This window comes from Taudactylus pleione, unplaced genomic scaffold (genome assembly GCF_031769625.1).
Source record: "Taudactylus pleione unplaced genomic scaffold, aTauple2 ptg001907l, whole genome shotgun sequence".
Lineage (NCBI taxonomy): Eukaryota > Metazoa > Chordata > Amphibia > Anura > Myobatrachidae > Taudactylus > Taudactylus pleione.
The window spans coordinates 685,001-690,627 of NW_028286304.1; the positions used below are offsets into that span (position 1 = coordinate 685,001).

A 5,627-nucleotide genomic window follows, 5' to 3' on the forward strand; every position below is an offset into this window, starting at 1 on the left:
TGTAGGGGAGGGGGTCAGTGCTGTGTGTGTGTATGTAGGGGAGGGGGTCAGTGCTGTGTGTGTGTGTATGTAGGGGAGGGGGTCAGTGCTGTGTGTGTGTGTATGTAGGGGAGGGGGTCAGTGCTGTGTGTGTGTGTATGTAGGGGAGGGGGTCAGTGCTGTGTGTGTATGTAGGGGAGGGGGTCAGTGCTGTGTGTGTGTGTATGTAGGGGAGGGGGTCAGTGCTGTGTGTGTATGTAGGGGAGGGGGTCAGTGCTGTGTGTGTGTATGTAGGGGAGGGGGTCAGTGCTGTGTGTGTGTATGTAGGGGAGGGGGTCAGTGCTGTGTGTGTGTATGTAGGGGAGGGGGTCAGTGCTGTGTGTGTGTGTATGTAGGGGAGGGGGTCAGTGCTGTGTGTGTGTATGTAGGGGAGGGGGTCAGTGCTGTGTGTGTGTGTATGTAGGGGAGGGGGTCAGTGCTGTGTGTGTGTGTATGTAGGGGAGGGGGTCAGTGCTGTGTGTGTGTGTATGTAGGGGAGGGGGTCAGTGCTGTGTGTGTGTGTATGTAGGGGAGGGGGTCAGTGCTGTGTGTGTGTGTATGTAGGGGAGGGGGTCAGTGCTGTGTGTGTGTGTATGTAGGGGAGGGGGTCAGTGCTGTGTGTGTGTGTATGTAGGGGAGGGGGTCAGTGCTGTGTGTGTGTGTATGTAGGGGAGGGGGTCAGTGCTGTGTGTGTGTGTATGTAGGGGAGGGGGTCAGTGCTGTGTGTGTGTGTATGTAGGGGAGGGGGTCAGTGCTGTGTGTGTGTGTATGTAGGGGAGGGGGTCAGTGCTGTGTGTGTGTGTATGTAGGGGAGGGGGTCAGTGCTGTGTGTGTGTGTATGTAGGGGAGGGGGTCAGTGCTGTGTGTGTGTGTATGTAGGGGAGGGGGTCAGTGCTGTGTGTGTGTGTATGTAGGGGAGGGGGTCAGTGCTGTGTGTGTGTGTATGTAGGGGAGGGGGTCAGTGCTGTGTGTGTGTGTATGTAGGGGAGGGGGTCAGTGCTGTGTGTGTGTGTATGTAGGGGAGGGGGTCAGTGCTGTGTGTGTGTGTATGTAGGGGAGGGGGTCAGTGCTGTGTGTGTGTGTATGTAGGGGAGGGGGTCAGTGCTGTGTGTGTGTGTATGTAGGGGAGGGGGTCAGTGCTGTGTGTGTGTGTGTATGTAGGGGAGGGGGTCAGTGCTGTGTGTGTGTGTGTATGTAGGGGAGGGGGTCAGTGCTGTGTGTGTGTGTGTGTATGTAGGGGAGGGGGTCAGTGCTGTGTGTGTGTGTGTATGTAGGGGAGGGGGTCAGTGCTGTGTATGTAGGGGAGGGGGTCAGTGCTGTGTGTGTGTAGGGGAGGGGGTCAGTGCTGTGTATGTAGGGGAGGGGGTCAGTGCTGTGTGTGTGTATGTAGGGGAGGGGGTCAGTGCTGTGTATGTAGGGGAGGGGGTCAGTGCTGTGTGTGTGTATGTAGGGGAGGGGGTCAGTGCTGTGTATGTAGGGGAGGGGGTCAGTGCTGTGTATGTAGGGGAGGGGGTCAGTGCTGTGTGTATGTAGGGGAGGGGGTCAGTGCTGTGTGTGTGTAGGGGAGGGGGTCAGTGCTGTGTGTGTAGGGGAGGGGGTCAGTGCTGTGTATGTAGGGGAGGGGGTCAGTGCTGTGTGTGTGTAGGGGAGGGGGTCAGTGCTGTGTGTGTAGGGGAGGGGGTCAGTGCTGTGTATGTAGGGTATGATATGATGGCGGAGTATATTACGCGTGCGGTGTATGTCAGGTACTGATGTCGTGGTCTCTATGGAACGGTATGGTATGATGGCGCTGTATATAACGCGTGCGGTGTATGTCAGGTACTGATGTCGTGGTCTCTATGGAACGGTATGGTATGATGGCGCTGTATATAACGCGTGCGGTGTATGTCAGGTACTGATGTCGTGGTCTCTATGGAACGGTATGGTATGATGGCGCTGTATATAACGCGTGCGGTGTATGTCAGGTACTGATGTCGTGGTCTCTATGGAACGGTATGGTATGATGGCGCTGTATATAACGCGTGCGGTGTATGTCAGGTACTGATGTCGTGGTCTCTATGGAACGGTATGGTATGATGGCGCTGTATATAACGCGTGCGGTGTATGTCAGGTACTGATGTCGTGGTCTCTATGGAACGGTATGGTATGATGGCGCTGTATATAACGCGTGCGGTGTATGTCAGGTACTGATGTCGTGGTCTCTATGGTATGGTATGATGGCGCTGTATATTACGCGTGCGGTTTATGTCAGGTACTGATGTCGTGGTCTCTATGGAACGGTATGGTATGATGGCGCTGTATATTACGCGTGCGGTGTATGTCAGGTACTGATGTCGTGGTCTCTATGGAACGGTATGGTATGATGGCGCTGTATATAACGCGTGCGGTGTATGTCATGGTCTCTATGGAACGGTATGTTATGATGGCGCTGTATATTACGCGTGTGGGGACACTGTGTGCGTTCTCTGTAATGCCTGTTTATAATAAGCCATGTTTTGCATTTCAGGCATCTGTGGAATGGAACCGGTTACTGGTCGTGTCAGTGCGTCGGCATTATCCGTACAGCCCCGGGAATATAAGCTGGTAATGCTGGGAGCCGGCGGTGTTGGGAAGAGTGGTGAGTATTGCTCTATAGCGCTCCTTATCTTCTAGTAACCAGTGTAGGGAATATCTGTCCCATTACTCCGGAGCTTTGTACTAACACAACAAAACTATGGTCTCGTGCTGGTCTCCATACCAGTGTGTGTGTGAGCCATGGGATAAGTGCCTAGTATTGTGCCAGGTGATGTGGTATGGATTCCACAAATGGACAGAAGACCTCTGGAGAGATGGTGGCCATGCCGTCTGCATAGCTTCCCTCAGCTCACTCATATTTGTAGGTGCAGGATCTTGGGTGCGAATGGAAATCTACACCATGTCCCATAAATGCTGGATTGGGTTCATGGTGGGTGAATGTGGTGGCCACGCCAATCATGGGAACTCTCCAGTGTGCTTGGGAGCGATGACATGGTGCATTGTCCTTCTGGCATCAGCCATCGTTGTCAGGGTACAACATGAAGTCCATGAAGGGCTGCAAATGGTCACCAAGCAATGCAACGTAGCCCTTACTGGTCAATGGCATGATCAAGCAGACACAACCCATGCCACGTGCACCCCCCCCCCCAAACACCATTTTGGAACCATCACCAGCCTACACTGTGTTTTGTTGACAACTGGGGTCCGTGGCCTCAGGGGGTCTGTGACACACCCGGACCCTACCATCAGCCTGACACAAATGGAACCGTGACTCATTGGACCACGCCACATACTGCCAGTACTCCAGGGTCCAATTAGCGACGTCACAAGCCCAGGAGAGGCGCTGTGCCCGGTGTGGTGCTGTGCCCGGTGTGGTAGTGGTAACAGGGGCACTGTGGTGGGTCTTCTGCTCCTATATCCCATGGAAGATAGAGAACACTGCACTGACCGGCTGTATATACGTCTGGTGCCTCCTGCATTGTATGTGGATGTGATATGAGCCGATGTCTAGTACCACGGACAGTTCTGGCCAGATGCCGCTGGTCACCATCATTAAGCACCTGTGGTCGGTCACTGCGCTGTCCATGGTGGGTGGTAATGCCTTCCATGGTATTCCCGGTACACACATGACGCCGTACATCGAGGTATGTGGAATGTCCGCACAACTTTGGAAATGCAATGTCCCATCCGTCGGGCACCCGCTCTCATGCCCCGTTCCATCTCCGATAAGTCACATTGCCTTACCATGTGCAACCCAGCCGGTGATCACACTGACTCACGGGATGTCAGATTACTACTGATGCAGGTCTGGGCATTTCCAAGATGTCACACTACAAAGCTATAACACCCCAAATGTAGAATTCAAATGACGGCAGCACTCGGAGACTGTATAACTGCTATATCCAATAGCGTTTGTGTGACCTATCAGAGAGCTAGTTCCCCTTCAAGACCCACTGGTGTTTGCCTTATGTATATATATTTTCATACTGCCATTGGCGTATGGGAAGTATGACATCATAGCGCCTAATGCGTTTGTGCAGCCGCTCATGTGCCCCCTCCAATGCGCTGTGCCCCAACACACTAACTACTGCTCCTCTAATTGTGGATAAGCCGGTGATTGCTTCTGCAATGTATGATGAGGGGGCGCTGTGGGTGGGCTATGTGGAGGGGTATTATGTAAATGAATGGTTAGGGGGCTCCTAGTAATGCTGATACCTGTGTCTTACAGCTATGACCATGCAGTTCATAAGTCACCGCTTCCCAGAGGATCACGACCCAACTATTGGTGAGTAGGTTTACTCTGACGCCTGCCCACGCTGTCCAGTGTCTCTCCATGGACGCCTGCCCACGCTGTCCAGTGTCTCTCCATGGACGCCTGCCCACGCTGTCCAGTGTCTCTCCATGGACGCCTGCCCACGCTGTCCAGTGTCTCTCCATGGACGCCTGCCCACGCTGTCCAGTGTCTCTCCATGGACGCCTGCCCACGCTGTCCAGTGTCTCTCTCCCCCCCCGGACGCCTGCCCACGCTGTCCAGTGTCTCTCTCCCCCCCCCGGACGCCTGTCCAGTGTCTCTCTTCCCCCCCCCCCGGACGCCTGTCCAGTGTCTCTCTCCCCCCCCCCCCCCCGGACGCCTGTCCAGTGTCTCTCTCCCCCCCCCCCCCCCGGACGCCTGTCCAGTGTCTCTCTCCCCCCCCCCCCCCGGACGCCTGTCCAGTGTCTCTCTCCCCCCCCCCCCGGACGCCTGTCCAGTGTCTCTCTTCCCCCCCCCCCCCCGGACGCCTGTCCAGTGTCTCTCTCCCCCCCCCCCCCGGACGCCTGTCCAGTGTCTCTCTCCCCCCCCCCCCCCGGACGCCTGTCCAGTGTCTCTCTCCCCCCCCCCCCCCCGGACGCCTGTCCAGTGTCTCTCTCCCCCCCCCCCCCGGATGCCTGTCCAGTGTCTCTCTCCCCCCCCCCCCCCCGGATGCGTCTCTCTCCCCCCCCCCCCCCCGGATGCCTGTCCAGTGTCTCTCTCCCCCCCCCCCCCCCCGGATGCCTGCCCAGTGTGTCTCTCTCCCCCCCCGGACGCCTGCCCAGTGTGTCTCTCTCCCCCCCCCCCCCCCCCCCGGACGCCTGCCCAGTGTGTCTCTCTGCCCAAACCCCCCCCCCCCCCCCGGACGCCTGCCCAGTGTGTCTCTCTGCCCCACCAACCCCCGCCCCCCCCCCCGGACGCCTGCCCAGTGTGTCTCTCTCTCCGACGCCTGCACAGTGTGTCTCTCCCCCCCCCCCCCCCCCCCGGACGCCTGCCCAGTGTGTCTCTCTCCCCCCCCCCCCCCCCCGGACGCCTGCCCAGTGTGTCTCTCTCCCCCCCCCCCGGACGCCTGCCCAGTGTCTCTCTCCCCCCCCCCCCCGGACGCCTGTCCAGTGTCTCTCTCCCCCCCCCCCCGGACGCCTGTCCAGTGTCTCTCTTCCCCCCCGGACGCCTGTCCAGTGTCTCTCCCCGGCCTTCAGTGTCCTCTCCCCCCCCCGGACGCCTGTCCAGTGTCTCTCTCCCCCCCCCCCCCCCCGGACGCCTGTCCAGTGTCTCTCTCCCCCCCCCCCCCCCCGGACGCCTGTCC

The 5,627-nt window shown here is 58.0% G+C and overlaps 1 long non-coding RNA gene across 1 annotated transcript in view; it reads left to right on the forward strand.

The window, feature by feature from the left end:
* Positions 1-4,413, forward strand: part of LOC148436216 (uncharacterized) — a 6,490-nt gene extending 2,077 nt beyond the window's left edge. Inside the window, exons 2-3 of the long non-coding RNA XR_015876494.1 lie at positions 2,525-2,635; positions 4,262-4,413. This is a non-coding gene — a long non-coding RNA (uncharacterized LOC148436216). The remainder of the gene's footprint in view (positions 1-2,524; positions 2,636-4,261) is intronic.
* Positions 4,414-5,627: the final 1,214 nt, after the last annotated feature.